This window comes from Urocampus carinirostris, chromosome 7 (genome assembly GCF_059441175.1).
Source record: "Urocampus carinirostris isolate Australia breed hairy pipefish chromosome 7, RoL_Ucar_1.0, whole genome shotgun sequence".
Lineage (NCBI taxonomy): Eukaryota > Metazoa > Chordata > Actinopteri > Syngnathiformes > Syngnathidae > Urocampus > Urocampus carinirostris.
In genome coordinates this window covers 42,354,182-42,374,924 of record NC_142355.1, presented here as the reverse complement: position 1 = coordinate 42,374,924, position 20,743 = coordinate 42,354,182, and the positions used below count along the sequence as shown (strand labels likewise).

General features: G+C 38.5%; 1 protein-coding gene and 1 pseudogene across 1 annotated transcript in view; both read left to right on the top strand.

Annotated features, from left to right (window-relative positions):
* LOC148363353 (tetraspanin-9-like) overlaps positions 1 to 20,743 on the top strand; it is a 407,202-nt gene that overhangs the window by 175,459 nt on the left and 211,000 nt on the right. The gene's annotated exons all lie outside the window — the stretch shown is intronic.
* On the top strand, positions 3,502 to 3,672 carry LOC148363356 (U2 spliceosomal RNA; annotated as a pseudogene).

Genomic DNA, 20,743 nt, shown 5'->3' with positions numbered 1-20,743 from the left:
AAAAAGTTGCAGCTACAGTCTGAATTTAACGGTATAGATAATTGATATAATTTTAAAAACATGATACAATCAATATCTTACTTTTGTTATGTAAATATGATTTGATTTTGTTTGCGATATCACCCAATCCAAATCTATTTGAACTGCATTAATGTCATCATTCTGTCACAATTATGTCCCAAACAATCAAAATTACTGCCCTCAAAATAGATATGTGCCCCTGGAAAATATTGCTTATATTGTGGATATTGCTCCCTGATTTGAATTAAAAACACAAAATGTGATGATAGGACAAGTTGAGACCCACTAAACATAAAACAATTAGGGAATATTCTGGGTTGACTCTTAACATAGGGAATGAGACAAAATACAAACAGTTATAAGATGGCCATGTGGTGCCAAGGGCAAATGCTGTCTTTGAGATCGGTATAGCATATTGTTTGCACGAACGAGCAAGCTTTCTCCTTGTGTGCTAATTGCCCTTCTGTCATCTTGCAGCTAAGACTGTCTGTGATTCCATGTTAGTGTGTGTTTGTATGAGCATTGCACTCATACAGACCTGCCTTGATGATGTTCCTTGAAAGATACATTTGCATATGTATTTGTCTAGCTAATGTTGGGATTTTAATATCTTTAATTCCGAAAATCATCAGGATTAATTATAAATAATTATTTACTACAATCAGTTGACAAATTTGCTTCTAACTGTTGCTTGTGCTCCACCATAAAGCTTTTTTTACTTTGAAAGATGCTAGAAATTCCTGAACTGATGAAAATTAAATTAAGTTATTACTTTGAGTTCTGATATGAATTACTAATCCCCCAAAGAATGTAATCAATTAACCAAAATAGGACACACAATTTATTAACAAGGAAATCAATGAAAAAAAAACAGGGGGGGGAGCGCAGGATATTATGGGAGCTTGACTGCTAAAAGTCTGGAGGTTACTAGCACGGTGAGAGCATTGTTTTATTTATTCATAGCCGTGGATGTTTTAATTACATTCAAAACTTCATGTTATCATTTTGGTACATGGAGAATTGGTATGTCCGGGAACTGTACTAAAGGAGGCGCAGTCATTCCATCCATTCCAAAGTTCTTTGAACTGGGCAACTGTAACTGTTCAGTTTTTGTTTGTGGAAAATAAAGAAAAAAAAAATAGCATGCAAAAAAAGAGGAATATGGTGGTCATTTTTGTGCTGGGCTTATTTGCTTTACACTGAAGAGAACCACACGTCCTGCACAAACCGTCAAAGTTCATGTGTCTATACTTGGTAATTGACAGAGAACGGAAGAAAATACATTTGGGATAGTGTCTAACTAGTGGAGTGTGTAGGCATAATTGTAAAGGAAAATAAGACATAATGATGTTGCCTGTAAAGTTCCAATCATTTAGGAATAAATATAATGAAACATGAAACAAATAATAAAATAAAATGGTATACTTTAAAAGGCCATTGTGTATTATTTAGTGCTTTCCAGTGGTAAAAAACATTATTCCTAAAAACAAAAACATAAAAACCAAAAATAACAATGTTGGTTTGAAATAATAAGCAAAATTTTATCAACCATTATATAGACAGTATTTTTTAAAAAGTAAGATCTGGAGAAATTTGGATAATTTGATATATCATTTGCCTTACCTAGAAAGAGCTGAGATTAAACCACAATAGTATTATAATGGTATCCCAGTTGTTTAACAGGAACAATCACCTTTACACCTATAAAGAGTTAATTGCAAAATACAATATTCTAGTGTCACCTGGCGACTTTGCAAAAGTCTTTGGAGCAAGGTCGCCTGATACTGTATGTGCATGGTATTCAAATATCAGATTGGTGAGGGATCCAAGCATATATGTAGTCCATTTGTGGATAACACTATAATAGGAAAAATCAACTTAGCCATCAATCATAATAAAATCAAAGGTCAAAGAACGGAAAACGGACTGTTCCATATGAGATGTCTTTCTGGAAGAAATATTTTTTTCACATGGTTGACTGGAAAACAGTTTGGTTGTTACCCAACTGCTATCTGTTCAACAAAGTGCAAGAACTTTCCTTTAAAACAATTCACAGGATTTTTACTCCTTTAGGAGGCATATTGGAAAGAGGTTGAAAAATATGTTGAAATTACATGTATATTTTGTTCTACTGTGTCCCTCAAACTTTAACACGTTTATTATGGCATTGTCCCTTGGTGAAAGATTTCTGGTCTGAAGTTTGTAACTTTATTGCTGATAAGATTGACGATGGGGTTGAATTTTTTTTGAAAGATATTGTGTTTGGAATATTTCACCCTGAGAAATTAAATAAAAGCTCAAATAAACCATTAAATTCAATCTTATTATCATTTTAGCTAAATTGTACATTCATTCGTGAAAATGTACAGGCAGAAAAAAAAACATTCCATCACTTTGTGAAATAAACGTGAAATAAAACAATATTGTTTGTCCATCAAGCTTTCCCCCAACCAAAAGGGCATTAAACCTATCAATATATGTTAACATTTTGGTATTTTTATATGACTGATGTTTTCTCCCATGGCATGTTTAATTATCGTCGTATTTGTTTTGTTGTACGCAACATCGCAATGCTGTATTTTCCAATGAAGATTTTCTGATAAAAAAACAAAACAACATAAAAATAAAAGGTAAATGATTGTCCACCATCTTGCTTCTACGGATACTCAAAAGACCCCAAAACGTAAAAAAAAATCGCAATGCTGTTTGAATGAAAATGAAAATTGTGGTGCAACTTCAAATTTTTTCAGTGATAATAATGAACACTAAATGTATTGCAATGACTTACGCACCTGAAAGACACCTACCATTTGCGTGTAAAAATAGAGTGTGCGACATTTATCACTTGTTAATGTCATAAAGTTGGTATGTGTTACCTTTTGTGGCCAATTTAAAATCCGAGACTAGAAATTTAGGAGTAACAAATTCACATTATTTCCATGCAGCAACCATTAGGTCCATATAAAAAAAACATTAAAAATAGATTGCAACTCATTATTCCATGTATTGTCTATTTCAACTGACATTTTGGTGATATTTCAGTTCAAAGTGTGTATGATATACTAGCGCTACTTGAAGGAGGCGTGTTTCGAAATATCTCAAATACAACCATGTATCCAGTGAACCTTCGGTATAAAGCACTTCCATTTTCAATAAATTGCATGGTGCATTATGCTTTGCATTCCGATTGGCTATATAGTCTCTGTGGTTCTAGAATTGTGTCGACTTTGGCCTGGACGGATCTATTGACACTAACAAAGATGTTATATAATGAAATTGTGAATATGTTTGATTTTCGAGAAGGTTTGTTCAAACCTCACTTTGTGTTTGCTGTTAAAAACGTAATATTGGAATATAATATTGTGAATGTGCTTAATTGCTGTTGAGATTGTCATGATTGTTTTCTGTTTTTAGTGTCAATAAATTTGTTCAAACCAAAAAAACTTTCTTAGCTTGGCCTTAGGCTTTAATGCCAGGACCTTAACTTGGCCTTTTGCAAGGCTTTGATGCTAGATCCTTAGCTTGGCCTTGTGTACTTCTATGAAGTCACTATCTTTGATTTTTGCATTTCGGAGATGGAATATGAGCTTGCTCTGTCCACTCCACGCATCGGCCCGGTATAGCAGTACCTCCGGGAACGGTGCATTCGCAATGATCGCAGCAAGGCTTTAGGGCTAGGACCTTAGCTTGGCCTTTTGGCTGAGAGTAAGTGTCCCGGCTCCTAGGCTTTGTAGCGTATTATGAACTGACCGATAACGGATAATGGATAATGAATAACGAAGATAGATCAATAACCCTTAAAAACCCCAAACCCCCTACACCTGTTGCATTAATAATATCACTGTTTATTATTTACAGTACACCATAGAGACACAGCAGTAATCCACTTTGAAATGGGATTGGGAATGGCAAAGTGAAATTGCCATATACTGTAGAGGTGGATTTAAAACGTTGTTAATATGTAGCTAACACGTTCCAAAACCCTGGTTAAATAACATGAAAATAACAAAATAGTATATAAGAATACACATTAAAATTACCAATGTCAATTAAACACTCTGTAGATAAGCACCATACAAGTATATGTTCTCTGAAATACAGATGCTGCCCGACTTACGAATGAGTTCTGGACGATCGTACAATGCGGCGCTGCCATGACGATCGAATTTGTCGTGTGCTGTCATAACTCATCCCTCATTCGCCTTTTATGTTGGCGCATTAGTAAATACTGTATTTATAATTGCCTTATAATTATATGATAGTCACTATTTTGAATAGTCACATGATCAATTAAAAATATGTAAAGGACTGAATCAGGGATAACTGAAGCGTGAAGTAGCGAGGGGTCTTTGTATATGGTAGTGGCTATTTTAAACGGTAACATAATTCGAAAATATGTGAGGTAAACAACTTGGGGGAGAGCGGAAAAAACAGCGCCAACTGCAGCCAAAGGCCAAATACGGTAAATTCCCCACGCTGCTGGGGCAGGTGTGCTCTCCGAGAAGTTCAGCGGCCATCCTGCTCAGACCCAGGCTTTACATACTCAAAGCGCATACCATGCAAATCACTTGCAACTTCTTTCTGGAATTATTGCTTACGGCTGTAAGTTCTTCCATTCAAACTGCTTATTTCAGCTATTCATTACAGTTACAAAAAGCGACGATGCAATTGCTCTGACGGCTTACATCGATCGTCGGGATCAGGTACGACGCTGTGAAAGGGGTCGCCAGAGTCATAAACTTCCCTGTTTGTCCAGAGGGGTTGGCACCACCTCTGCATCCCAGCCACCACCCGCGAACCAACTCGATCCACCGGAGGCTATGGAGGTGGGCCGTGCGTCCCTGTCGGTGACGGAGCGCCATCGGCATCTGTCTGAGGGCCTTTGTTTATACTGTGGCGGGCAAGGACACCGGTTTTCATCATGCCCGTTAAAAGGGAGATCTCACCCGATGTTTGGAAGAGTCCGACTGAGCTCAGCCCACATCCAGACCTCCAAAACCGGAAGACCAGTACTCCAGGTCCACCTTTTAATTGCTGGTTCCACACAGTCCCTGTCCACCCTTGTTGACTCTGGCGCTGAGGCCAACATCCTGGACACGGCATTAGCCCAGAGGATGGGGTTAAAGCTCTTCGCCCTTCCAGCCCCGGTTCCTGTTCGAGCTCTAGACGGTGACCTGCTGGGCACAGTGACACACGTTACTGAGCCGGTGAAGATGAGGCTTTAAGGTCCAGAGAGGTCCTGGATTCCCACCATGCCGATTTTGGACCTTACCCTCATCAGGGATTTCCATCAATGACACTCTGACCAGCCTACTCTGGACCAGGGCTGTCCGAGGGGCGCCCGACCGTCCTCTCGAACACCTCCTGATCCAGCTCCTGCCACGCCTCCATTTTAAGATGCTGAGCCACCTTCCTCCGAGGATGAAGCCAGGGCCTCGGACTGATCTGAGGAATAATTTTAATTAACCAAGGTCAGATAATCGCTTGTTGTTCTCCTAAAAAACTGCTTACATTTTAACCAAGTAGTATAGTTTAATAAGTAAAAATATATGACACATGACAGACAAGAAATGCTTTGATTTAGTTAGAGGCGGATTCAGATTAATTTTAGTGGAGGGGGCGGATGCAAAGGGGGTACAACACATAATTTTGGGATGGGGGACAGAAAAGTTGTCAGAAAAAATGATAGCTGTTACAACTGCTAATTGACTGGTCTGGTCCGATGATGATGTTCATGAGTACTTGGGAACACAAGTACGGGCGGCAACTGAGAAACATCCATATGGTCTTCTTATGCCCCGCGCATACCTGGTGCCAACCGCTTGGGGAATTTGGCATCGATACTGTTGGCTGCCGGTTCCGTTCAAGCCGCTATTTTTCACTTGTGACTGGTCGCAAATCTTTTTTTATCAGCGATTCTGTGATGTTGACTTTAACTGTATTGAGTATGAAAAGGTTAAGATTGTGTTGTACGGAGATTTCGCGCTTCAGTTATCGCCAGTTCACGCCTTCACAGATTTTGAATTGAAACGTCTTTGATTTCATTGTTATCAACATATCGTTTATTGTGGTAGGGGGGAGCACGCAGCAAGTGCTGCACGGGACAGGTTGTGTGTGAGTGTGTGTCTATTGGGTGGGTGTGACTGTCTGTGTGCCCAACTGTGATGTACTCGTCTAATGATGTCAGTCAAACACAGGGCGGCCGCAGTCAAGGTTGCTGGGAAGTATAGCGGCCACTATCTTTTAGAGCAGGGGTCGGGAACCTTTTTGACTCAAAGAGCCATAAAAGCAAAAAATATTAATTTTATTTTGGGAAAGAGCCACACCATATATTATGAGACAAATTTACTAAATTGCTAAACCCGCGCACCAGACAAAAGCTTAGTCTTCAGCACATTTATTTTTGATGATTTGATAAAAATTATGAAAAGAGAATAATGCCAGTGCCCCTGTCCCAAAATCAACAAACATACCACTTTAAACTTGTCTCTTTCTTGCAATTACTCAAGATCGGTTGAACTCATTTTGACCCTTTTTTCATACATATTGGTTTGAAAAACCAGATGCAAGCAGTTATTGTGTAAAAACGTCACAACATTCTGCAAATAGGGAGCCTGATGAGCTCACTTTTGGCGCAGACGGCATAGGACGAGAGATGGGAGGGAGTGCTTGCACTTTTTGCATAGCTCCACCCATCCCTCCCACTCACCCAATCAAATGACTAAGTTCTCTCCCTGTGTTTTGGCGTATTTACAGTTATGTGGATTCATCATAAGGTATCTAAACACTGAACACAGATTATATAGTGAACTTTTATATAAAGGATTCTTTAGCGTTGTACAGCCAAAACGAGTTTTTTTTCCCCCCCTTTTTTTGTGTGACACCTTGACTGTAAATTGTAGTGAAAAACGTGCCCTATATATACTGCGAAGTAAATCAATGTTATTTAGCTCTGGTTTGGCTTTGCGTGTACCTGAATAGGATAGATACCTCAAGTTTTGAACAAGATGGAGAAATTTTGCATGCAATCAAATTTGTCTCTGAGCCACAGATACTCATAGAAAGAGCCATATATGGCTCGCGAGCCATAGGTTCCCGACCCCTGCCATATATTATGAGACAAATTTACTAAATTGCTAAACCCGCGCCCCAGACAAAAGCTTAGTCTTCAGCACATTTATTTTTGATGATTTGATAAAAATTATGAAAAGAGAATAATGCCAGTGCCCCTGTCCCAAAATCAACAAACATACCACTTTAAACTTGTCTCTTTCTTGCAAATTACTCAAGATCGGTTGAACTCATTTTGACCCTTTTTTTCATACATATTGGTTTGAAAAACCAGATGCAAGCAGTTATTGTGTAAAAACGTCACAACATTCTGCAAATAGGGAGCCTGATGAGCTCACTTTTGGCGCAGACGGCATAAGGCGAGAGATGGGAGGGAGTGCTTGCACTTTTTGCATAGCTCCACCCATCCCTCCCACTCACCCAATCAAATGACTAAGTTCTCTTCCGGTGTTTTGGCGTATTTACAGTTCTGTGGATTCATCATAAGGTATCTAAACACTGAACACAGATTATATAGTGAACTTTTATATAAAGGATTCTTTAGCGTTGTACAGCCAAAACAAGTTTTTTTTCCCCCCTTTTTTTTGTGTGACACCTTGACTGTAAATTGTAGTGAAAAACGTGCCCTATATATACTGCGAAGTAAATGAATGTTATTTAGCTCTGGTTTGGCTGTGTGTGTACCTGAATAGGATAGACACCTCAAACAAGATGGAGAAATTTTGCGTGCAATCAAATTTGTCTCTGAGCCACAGATACTCATAGAAAAAGCCATATATGGCTCACGAGCCATAGGTTCCCAGCCCCTGTTTTAGAGGCTTGTAAAATATATATATATATATATATATATATATATATATATATATATATATATATATATATATATATATATATACATATATACATATATATGCTCTTATCAGTTTCTGTTCTTGTTGCTACTTTCCAATTGTGTGCATTTTGAATTGTTGTATTTGGAAAAATAGTGTATACAACCTTAAACAGCCTTTTCCATTTTTCACAATTCAATAACTACATCCTAACAGAATAATCGAACCAGATGGCTCTTTAAAGAGAGCTGGTGGTCGTCTCTGTCATTGAGTAATCTTGGTGAAGTGGTGGCTTTAGTTACCAATCAGTTCTACGTTACAGTGATGAGCCACTCTGAACCTAATTGCCCAAGAGTGCTTGGAATGTGACATGAAGGCAACCAACGAGCACAGACCAAGGGAAACAGAGTGTTTGAATAGTGAAGAGGGAGAGGTGTTATTGGAGAGTTTGATGATTGAGGAGGACGCGGTAAGGCACCAAACCAATCGGGCCAACAGCTGTTAAATTTGTGTACATCTCTTTCGGCATTCCTTGCCGATGGTGTCAGAAACGGACTCGGGGTGGCGCAGAAGCAAAGTGCAGAAACACATTGCAGCAAACAGAGGTAGTTATTCAAACAGGAAGTCAGAAGCAAGGTGATAATTGTGGTCCAGGATGCAGGTGAGTGGTCAGTGTGACATTGAGTCCAAAAAGAGAGGACTTAAGTCCATTACGCAGTACTCATGATCCGGAGTGCCAGGCATGGGTTAAGTACACTGGAATGAAAAAACACTCGGACAAGAGTGCTTGGAATGTGACATGAAGTTAACCAACGTGCACAGACCAAGGGCAACAGAGTGTTTGAATAGTGAAGAGGGAGAGGTGTTATTTGAGAGTAATCAGGACAAGAGACTTGATGATGTCCAACCTCGCAGAATAAAAACAGTAAGTAGTAGGAAAGTAGAAACGTTTATTTGTAAGAAGGTTTTTTTTTATATATATACAAAATCTTGACCAGGGAAAGTTGGTTAAGTGGATTACAAAGGTTTCTTTCCATGATTGTAGAAGCGGTGGCCATAGCCTTTTGAAGCAATCCTCAAATGATTAAGGCCTGTTGGGCCGTTTTGGCAGTGACAACAGCTGATTGGTTATATTTCTGTGGAGCATAACTGTGGAACTTGCCAAGGCAAAGCATAGTCAATCTTAAGGCATTTCTGCCCCATATGATTGATATGAAATTGATACACTGCTAGTAACACTTGTTGAAATGTCCAACATTATAGCATTAAAAATAAAATGTGGTGCCAGAAATGCGGTAATTACCTTAATGAACGCAGTAACAACATACCTGTCAAACTCAATTGATTACTCCACTATTTAATGTTTGCAATTAAGTGATGATAAACCTTACAAACACATTAAGAATCTAACAAAAAAAAATAGCTTTGAATATTTTTTTTATCTTACATAAATGGTTATATTGCGTACAATATGTGGAAAATTTATAAAGTGACAGGTATGTGACAGAAAATAAACTGACTGCTACGCCATGTCCATTGTGATTTAAGAATGTCAATATTGCATCGGAGCAAAAATGTTTAAATTTAAAATAAAACCGCATGATTATACTTTATACTTTTGAGTGCTGAAATTGATTTAACTGAATGCAAATTTGCCATGTGACATTTTCTGCTCTATTTAATAAAACATTACCACAGTATTGTGGCAATGTGAATATTGTGATCATTATATTGCCTCAAATTACACAACATAAATACATTAATAATTCCTGATGAAGTATTATACAAAACTATTTTAGGTTGCATTTGGAGTGCAAAGTTAATGTTGAAAAAATAACTTTCTAATACTGTAACTGTTTCTAATTCAAGCGACCTGCACGTCCTTTATTGTTTTAATTTGCATGAAGTGAAACGGATTACACATCCCTGGGTTGCTACTCTTATAAATTACATTTTCTTCAAACTGTATTCCAGGTAATAATTGTCTTAACAGACCTTCACATCGGACTGACTTGTATTTTGCTTTTTCAGGTATAGTCCCATTTCTGTTTTGGTCTACATTTCTCTCTAGATTTTCTAACAATATATAGCACCTATTTTTGCTTACGAGTTCAAATCTGAACCCAACAATCAACATGACAAAAGTAAACTTGCATACTATTGTTTTTTCAGAGTGTATTCAATAAACTTGAGACTTGTGAGAAAAGATCCAGAAAACGTCTCTAATAATATGGAAATCATAGGAACCCACGGGTAAATATTGGCCTTAAGTAAGCCCTCCTTAGTTTAAATTTAATCTACCGTATTTTCCGCACTATAAGGCGCACCTAAAAGTCTTGTTTTTTTTTCAAAAGCTGACCATGCGCCTTATAACACAGTGCGCCTTATATATGGCTCAATATTAAATTCGCAAGGTCTCGCAACTACGAGAAACAGCCGCCGACTCCATTTTTCGCGCTGTGCATACTGGGAAATATTAAACGATTGGTAGTTGCCGGGGCTCGTGTTGTATTTGTTTACTAAGTGGCAAAATGGCTACCCCATTAAACTGCTTAATTCATATTCAACAAATACAGTATTTGTCTGAATCCAGGGTTATGACTGGTGAAGATGTAAAGCACAATTTACCTTAAACAAACGCAGAATTATTCAGAATGTCAAGTTTGAGAGAGAGAGAGAGCGAGAGAGAGAGAGAGAGCGAGATTCTCTTTCATACGCGCATTTGTATAAGAAAATGGCTCCTGTTAAGAGACACGCGTACAACGCCGAGTTTAAACTCAAAGCGATCAGTCACGCAGCACAACACGGCAATAGAGCGGCAGCGAGAGAGTTAAACTTAAATGAATCGATGGTACGGAAGTGGAGAAAGGATGAAGATAAGCTCCGCCAAGTAAGGAAAACTCAACAAAGTTTCCGTGGCAATAAAGCAAGATGGCCAGAGTTAGAGGAGACACTTGAACAGTGGGTTGTTCAACAAAGAGCGGCAAGCAGAAGTGTCAGTACGATAACTATACGTATGAAGGCAACAGCGCTGGCACAAAAACACCGGACGTGTTGGATGGCCCATTCACTGAGATATGGTCAATTCGAACACAGCAGAAGAAGAATTCGAGGGATTCGTCGATGAGGAGCTTATAGAGTGATCTTTGTTTTTCTTTTGTGTGTTTACGTTTTACATTTTACAGTTATTATGTTATTGCTTTGCACTCGTTGTTTTTGCACATTACGAGTGTCACTTTATTGCGATTGCACTAACGTTTCATTTAAAATAACAGTATCAGACGTTTTTTTCTTTGCGTGTTGACTAAATGGACAAAAAATAAAATGATATGTCGATGTTGTTCAAAGATGTCAAAGATGTGTCACGAAAATGCTTTACCTCAGAGAAAATAATAAAACGGCTGTTTATTTATTTTGGGAGTGAATGGAGTTGTGGAAAGCTTGTTTGTTAATAAAGTTTGACCTTTTTGAATATTTTGTTGACATTCCCTTGAGCGTGGCAACATCTAGAGGTTGAATAAAGTAACTACATTCTCTACTGTAGTCAAGTCGTCACATTTATTTACCGTAAATAGCCCTTAATCCCAAAAATGTCTCGAAGGACTGCACAGGATTACAATTACAAAATTGCACAATTACCTGATCTTAAACCAGCATGCACTTATAGCGCCTTATAATGGGGTGCGTCTTATGTATGGCATAAGTTTTAAAATATATCATTCATTGAAGGTGCGCCTTATAACATGGTGCGCCATATAGTGCGGAAAATACGGTAATCGTTTTTTGGACCTCAGTTGTCTCTTGCTGCATTTAAGGTGCATTTTGTTACTCATTCATGGCTGTCTCTTATAAAAAATTTTTTCATTACTTCTAAAGTAATTCTGCCAGATTGTAGAATGATAATGATAATGCATGAGAATATTAAATGGGATCTTTACTTCACTGTTCCTCCAAATTGCTTACTAATAATGTTCAATTTTTCGCCTAAATGATTTATTCAGTGTCCCTCATGATGGATGTGATAGTACGGTTAGACAATCAATTTGCTCATTGAATACCTTCCCTCGTGTGATTTCGATTTCTCTAGGTATGCACATCACGCCATGTGAACAATTTAGATTACTGTGTAATGTTATGAGTCAGTTTTCAAAAATAATTTACAATACTTGACAGTAATGGTCAAAATGGTTTATAATGTATTAAGCCCCAAACAGTAATTCAATGTTGTATGTATTGGCATTAGAATTGCATTGTCCTTTTTGATATTGATAAAAATCTTGTTTACCACAAGATTGGACATGACACTTTGGGATTAACATGAAATAAAGGCTTGAAAGTGGAAAATTATATACCAATAATATGAGTAGAAATAGGTGAAAATATTTACAACTTAGTGCTTAAAGATTAGCCCAAGTTGTGAGTTATTAGAGAAAGAATATCATATGATGGGCACTCTCAGTGCTTTTTAACAGGTTATTCTTTTAAGAGATTTCAATACTCTCTTATTATATTCATACTCTATTCAATTGCTCAAGTAGTTGTGTAGTTAGTTACTTATGAGGTTGTCATTATGAATGTGTATTTTAAATATTTTTATTAAATTATTAGAGAACCAAAAAAAATCCTGTTGAGTGCAACAAAGCAAGTTCATTCGACTTTAGTGTGTTGAATAAAGTGACTGGGTATGATGAAAAATATTTTTGTGTTCATATTTGGGTGGTCCTCTTAGCTTTTAATGGACAGGACATTTAGTAGTGGCAGGTAAACATGAGGAGGGTATAGAAAATGACGATGATGATGATGGCCCAATTGTCACAGTTTAGTGCATCAAAAGGAGTCATGCTTGCATGTTAGCATAGTTAAATTTTAAAAGGAGTAATTTAAATTGTCCTTGCACATGGCTTAGCACCAAACTATCCACTTCAGAGACAAGCAGCTTACATGTCACACACAAAGTACGGGTCCACAAATTAAAACCGCTGAGCAGTACATATTGGTGGGTAGTAATGAGTCTCTTACATTGAGTCTGTTACCTTTACCTGAGTAGATTTGTGAAGAAGAAACTGTACTCTCTCTCTGATACATTAGGCTACAATTGTAGCCACTACATTAACGGGTTACTTAAATCCCCTCCATGTAGGTACGCGTCTGTGTCTCTGCCAAGGCGCATTCGTTTTATCAGACCTCCTTTCTTTTTATTTAGATATGACCAGTGACCTAAACAACCACCAGCTGGCACTTGTAAGCAGGGTTAGTAGATTTATATAACTGTTCATAGTATGAATGCAGATCCTTCACTAAAGACATAGTATACCAATGGGGTTGTAGGGGACCTTTTCTTGTGGTGTGTCTTGGGCAAATACAGCTTGATGGCCACCATCCCTCTCCAGGCCAACATTTACTTCCACCCTACATTTGTTCTTTTAATCCACTAATTCCACTTTCATTTCAAAAGAAACGGCTCACCTTTTCCCTACACCATCCAAATTGAATGGTTGCACGAGATATTAAATGATAAAAAGTTATTGGCGTGCCATCGATACAGTACACATTGTTATGATTAAGCACAAACCAGGAAGTAAAAGCTGGATTTCTTCTTCAGTATGGATGCTGGGTGACCCCTCACAGTGCCACGCGGCGGGAAGAAGCACTACAGTAGTGTCCTCTACCCGGAAAAAGGTGCACACAATACAAAATCTAACTCACAGCAATGTCTGGATATTTTTCGTCATCCCGAAAAAAAATGTTTATATCTATTGTTTTGCGTATGTCGAATGTTCGTAAGTAGGGGAGCGTCTGTAGTTAGCTCTGGAGTGTTAGCATGTATTGGCCAAAATCAACAGGGAACAGACTTTTGAGTAAATGTTGGGAACAACTTAGCAAAGCCCTCGTTTTTACGGTTTTCTCCATCTCCTTCCTTATCACATGAAGAACAAAAAATAGTTATTTAATGGACAAATCTTCTCCCAGGTGCAGCCAGCTTTGCTAGACTCCGTTCCTGTTTGATGTGACATCATTGTTAAATCAATCTTTCGGAAGCCTGTTCCTGGTTTCATTAACTTATGTATTCATTTTTGCCTAAAACCAAACCAAAAAGGCCCTTTTTTTGTTTGAAAAAAAAAAAAAAGATTTGACAAAAACTTGGTGCATACCTCGTGTTTACCTTCATAAAAGCAGTCGCAAAAAAAGAAAAAACATACTGATAGGCCATGTCGTGTTGAATAATGGAGGTTGTAAAAAATTTTGGCCGGTGTGATTCAAGAGTGTCAATATTCCATCAGGGCCAAAATGTTTATCATTAAAATAAAACCGCATGATTACACTTTATACCCGTGGGGGCTGGAAATAAATTAACTGAATGCAACCTTGTCATTTGACATGTTATGTTTCGTTTAATAAACGTCACTCAATTGTGTGGCAATATCAATATTGTGATCATTGTATTCCTTTTAATTAGACAACATAATTATATTAATGGTCTGCCTAGATGGTAAGGCGCCCGCTTTGAGACTGGGAGGTCGGTGGTTCGCGCCCCGGCCGAGTCATTAAAAAGTGGTCGGCGGCGCCCTCTGTTGGCTGCGGCTGCATCGGCTCGCTACAACGGGTCAGGTGCAATCGACATTTCGTTCTGTGTACATTGTTACACAGAATGACAATACAAGGAAATTATTATTATATTATTATTGATAAGGTATTATAGAATACGATTTCAGATTGCATTTGGAGTACATGGTTAATGTGGAAAAACAATGTATTACAGGGTTCTGTTTCTAATTTAAGAAACTGGCATAGCCCTTAATCACAATTCTATAACTCCTTTGTAAGTCCTGATATGTGTGTGTGTGTGTGTGTGTGTGTGTGTGTGTGTGTGTGTGTGTGTGTGTGTGTGTGTGTGTGTGTGTGTGTCTGACTTATAGGCTTTGAATCGGCCTAACTGACTTTTCTTTAAAATATACAAACTTGCACAATAGGTCTTTGCGAGTGTTTTTACGTAGATTTTGTGTCAAGACACCCCAATAAATACCAGCAAAATTGATAAACATCTGCTTTTGTGGAGTTTCTAGTGCTCTTTTGGGGGCCAAATTTGGTACTGCAGATCCTCGTCAGCCAATGTTCTTTCTAATTTTCCACGGGTCTGAGCGTTCACACAAAGTCGCTGAGCAACGCTTGATACAACAGTGAGCAACCATAATCCCAACTGTGGCAAGATAATTAATTATCAAACATGTCCAAAACTAAGGGCAGCACGGCGGCGCAGTGGTTAGCGCTTGTGCGGCACAGTTCATGTCATAGGAACCTGTCGTGGGTTCAAATCCAGCTCCAGACATCCTGTGCGGAGTTTGTATGTTCTCCCCGTGCTTGCGTGGGTTTCCTCCGGGCACTCCGGTTTCCTCCCACGTTCCAAAAACATGCATTTCAGGTGAATTGGCCGGTCCAAAATTGTCCCTAGGTGTGAATGAGCGAATGAGTTGTCTGTCCCTGTGTGCCCTGCGATTGGCTGGCAACCAGTTCAGGGTGTCCCCTGCCCACTGCCCGGAGATGGCTGGGATGGGCTCCAGCCCCCCCCGCGACCCTAATGAGGATAAGCGGTACGGCTGATGAGATGAGATGAGATGTCCAAAACTTGACATCAAGTTACATTTTGCTGAGTTTCCGGCAATGCAAAATTATTTTTCTCTTTTGAATGAATTGACTCATGTACTATTGCAAAGGTTGCACAGCCTACAAACGTTTGTTCTTACAATTCTTTCACAAGATATCCAATTCTTTTTATTTCCTGATATATTTTGTCGCATAATATTAACCTTTTGGGGGGCTTATTTAGTCGGTTGTGAGATACAGAACTGTACTTAATCACATTTTTAGTGGAAGTACAATGTTGGCAACAAGATTCACTTGATATAATTGGAAATTATTTGAATGCAACACAAACTTTTTCTTCTTTTTTCTGTGTTTTTTTTTTACATTTTTTTTAAATTTCATTTTTCCCGAGCTGTTACTTTTTTCTTTTTGTTCTCTGCTTCCTTTTTTTTCCTAGATTTTGGTATTTTTTTTCTTTTTTGTTCTATTCCCCCCCTTCCTTTAAGTCATTTTGTGCATAAGTTTACTTAATATTTTGTCATGTTGGGATTTAAGAAGCAAAAACAACCTGAGGAGCCGTTTAGGACCCAAAAGAGCCGATTCCTTTTAGTGAGCCGAGCCGAAGAAGCCAGTTCTCGACATACTCTACTAACTTTACTCAACTTTGTTCGAATTCAAAATACCGCATTTAGGACACAATGTCAGGGGAATTCGTGTATTTTTACCTTCATGCACTGTAACTTTGATTTAAGTCGCTTCTTAATAAGTAATTTTGAGCCCTCATTTTTGTGCGCAGGCTAGATTTTCTTGTGCGCTGAGAATGTGCGAGCAGTGCGCAATTGCGCATGCGCGCAGCTTAGAGGGAACACTGTCGTCAGCTACCACTCCGAGCAGACCATTTGAATCTTCAACATTTTCCTTTCAGTAAATAAAAAACCTGAATAGGTATTAGTTTTGATTTTTTCCTATTACTTATTTTCTTCATAGGTCCACCCAAGCAGTAAAGATAATTTTCATAAAACTGCTCACTTTCTAGCTTTAGTAGATTTTTATAACTGTTCATAATATGAATGCAAATCCTTCTCTAAAGACATAGTATGACATTCAATTACATGTGCATGTCAGGAAAGTGAGGTAATAGGCAAGTTTTTGCCATCACGTTGCTCTGCGTCTGGGCAGAGTGGTGTTAATGTACAGTGTTAAATCTGTGAGCCGGGATTAATGTGATATTTTCAAACCCCAGTGATCCAGGGTGTTTTTAATAGCTCATGCCTTTGTGGAGAAAGCATGACTGTGAAATTGTGTCTGTTCGCTGCTCTATTTGTCTTAATAAGTATTGTATATAAGCTAATAAAGTACAATCACATCTGTTTTTTTTTTTTTTTTTCTGTTTTCTTACTTAATGTCATACTTGTCTCTGTATTTGTCATCATTCACCTTCAATTTAATGCCATAAAGCTCAAAGAGGCCACATTTTATTGCTAAATTATTCCTACTGCTTCAGTAAAACACACCCCATTGCAAGTTTTATTGCTGAAGTGATATCATCTCTTCATTTCTTTTCATGAAAATCCGTTGTGGAGAGGATGTTGACACGGTTAGAATTCAAAATAGTGAAATTTGTCTAAATAAGGGATTATTCTGTGGAAATAATCTTTCCCATGGGTGGATGCTTGCCTCCTGGAGAATAAAGTGGGGGCTGACACAGATGAACGTAAATTATCTTACAAGGCCAGAACATTGTAGACAGACAGATGGCATTTTTTTGTCAGGACTGTTGAAAATGGACGGTAATGCGATGGATCAGAGGAGATCAGTGCCGGTCTTTCACCTCCAAGGTCTGATGAGAGGTCTTGACCTGGTTGTCGGTTTTTACACTGTGCTGTGTGCACGGATCATTGCTTGACCTGTGCTTAATGTGAAGTGTAATTTTCTCTCTGCTCGTAATCATACAATCCTCTAAGAGCTTAATAGTTTACTTGGAACGGCACTAGCCCTATACAGAGGTACAGTATATTAGCCACAATACCTTCAAAACCACTACTGAAAAATAATCAAGAATTAAAGATAGAATAGAATAGAATCGTCTTTATTTTCATTAATCAAAACAAAGATAACATTGTTTGCAATGGGATTAGACATGGCACTCCCTGATAATCATGTAAAAAAAATTGAAATAAAGAAAAAAGTACAAATAAAGAATTTGAAGAGGAAAAATAAGATAAAAAGCTGTCAGGATAAGTGAAAATCATAATGTAATGAAAAAAAATGCATTGTAACAATGGTGCAATGAAAAGTAGAGCAATAATATTTTACTGTTCACATTTCATGGTTCCCTTAACCGACTGGGTCATGGGGCACTACTTCTTCTGGTGTGACTTGGCGGCCCCCAAACCTTTCAAGACCATTTTTCTGGGTCAGTAATTGCTCCCCCACTGGTTTCCATGGTTACCAGTACCAGGAGAAGCTTTCTGATCTGAATCAGGTAATAACTTTTAGAAGTGACAAACATTCCTAAATAAGTCACGAAATATATATTTTTACAGTTGTGCACACTCGTTTAGGACTGTGGTGGCCCTGGGAAAGTAACTGTCTTTAAGCCTCTTAGTCCTTGTTTTTAGGAACCTTTAGCACCTTTAGCAGGTCAAAGAGGTAGTGGCTGCGTTGAGAGGAGACCTTTATGTTTTTGGCTCTGTTGCAGAATTGCAATATAGCATTATCCTCCACCTGGCAGAGAGCAGGCAAGGATTTATTGTGACTCTGTTGGTTATTCTCTGTATGGTTTTTTTCTGTCCGCTGCCGTGCTCAAAGCATACCATATCGTGATGCCGTATGCCAGAATGCATCGTGATGCTCTATGCCAGAATGCTCTCCATTGTGGCTTCGTTGAAGGATACCAGCAGCTTCTGTTCTAGGTTGTTCCTCCTGACCACTCTCAAGATTAGAATTGCTGCTGGGCCTTTCTTACCACAGTTTTGCTGTTGGCAGACCAGGAAAGGTCGTCAGAGATGTGCACACCCAGAAGTTTGAAAAGGTGGACTCTCCACCAATTTCATGAATAATGAGTGAACTCCACCCTGTGCTTGTCCTCTCATAGTCAAGTATGACTTTTTGGTATTCAGTATTATTTCATTTTTGAACATCATGTACTCAGCACCTTCCTCCTGTCGTGTGCCTCATCCCCATCAGAGACACGGCTGAAGAAAATGGTGTTGTCAGCGAACTTCACAATTGTTTTCATGGGATGTTTTTTTTTAACAGTTCAACATCAGCAAATACATTTCGGCTAAACATTTTGCATTTATGACAAAAATGATGTGGTGGTAAAACCCATTTATTGTTTTATCTTTATTGTTTGTGTGTTTAAATACCTTAGGACTTACTTTTTAATTATCTCTTGGATTTTCCTCAAACTGGTTGGATCAGTTGTCAGCAGCCACCAGGCCGTGGACCAGTAATGGGCTGTGAGTCACCAGAAAAAAATTGCCATATTCCTTTCTTATACAGTATACAATGTGCAATGTTTTACTCACAAAATAACTCGATGTTTGGATTCTCATTATACAAGTATTTGAGCAATGATTGATGGGGCGGCAGTAGCTAAGGAGGTAGAGCGCTCGTCTTGGGAAGAAGAATTCGCATTTCGATACCCGGCTCCTCCGTGTTACATGTCAAAGTGTCCTTGGGTAAGACACTGAACCCCTAATGCCCCCAATAAGCAGGTTAGCGCCTTACATGGCTGCACGGCCGCTATTGGAAAATGTGAAGCACATTGTAAAGCGCTTTGGGAAGTCATTGACTTGAAAAGCGCTATATAAATGCAGATCATTTCATTTCATCAGTCAAAAAATATTGCTGACCACATTTTCCCATTGGCCGCAAGGGGAAATTAACCACAAATGTAGTGGTGACAATGTTGAATCCTAACCACTAGACCAGGGGTGGCGAACATGCGGCTCTTTGCCAATAAGAATGTGGCTCTTTGCCTCATCATATTTTCTATATACTGTAGCTCTTTGCCTTGTTTCATGTTAAGTTTTTTTTTGTGTGCATTGAGGGTGAACACTTTCCTAGAAATCAAAACAAGAACAATACTTGTTGTATTGTAAGTAGAGGAGTGTGTTATGGGAAATATGTTTTTAAATGTGTGTGTTTGTGTGTCTGTCATGGCAGGTCAGTACGTGGTGTGGCTCTTTGACTCTCACAGTTATAAGTTTCGGCTCTTTGGGTCAAACCTGTTCACCACCCCTGCACTAGACCAATAGGGATGTAAAATACATAGGAAAAAGCATTTAATTTGGTCTTATCATCACAATGTTTTTAAATATGTATGGCAATGGGTAAAATAATTTATTGAAATTGTAAACTATGAGCACAATACTAAATAAAAAATTGTAATTTATTTTTGTTGTTGTTAGAAGTTCTAATGTTATTATTGGGCCGGGTCATGTTATTATTGATAGATATCAAACCGGCTTGTGGTATAGAAAAGGTTTAGGGCTGGGTTAGATGATAGACAGCATGAAAAGACAGTATAATTTGTTTTCTTCTGTAGCCTACAAGTGAGAACATCCTTATAAATAACATGGATATTTCGACATGTCACTGCAGCCCTAATAGTAAATTCAGGGCCAATTGTTGGCCAATCTGCTTTTTTCTTCACTGTTACACAAGATTCTGGTCTGCTGTCTTTCTTAAAAATCCTCCCGCTCTCAACCAATACTAAATCCCTTAAGAGATTTGAAGTCTGTGCTTCTTGTCAATTATGCATAGGAGAGGGTTAGATTTAACCTGATGCCTCTCATTCCTATGGGTTTTTTGTGCACACACATCAACTGTGTTGTTGTTGTATTGGGTAGAGGAATTTCCCCTCCTTCTCTCATTCAGGTGGCAAAATGATGACTGACAAGGATGTGCCATGTAGGACTTTGTGAGGAGAGTCTTTGTGTAGAGATCATCTACTACCCCAGCCTTAAGAGGATTACTTAATGTTATGACATCACCATGGTAGCACGTTATCGCCTCTCTGTGATGATAAGCATTACTTAAGTCCTCCATTCGGGACAGGAGGACTGCAGGCAGCGATGCATTACTGAGGGCGATCACAACACATTACCTGCAAAGGTTGATGTATTATTTAGACTCACCATGCAATATGTGCTGAATCAGAATAGGTTATCTGAATGGATGCCCACATGAGGCTTACACTATCTACTGTGACATTAAGGTTAGTATAATGG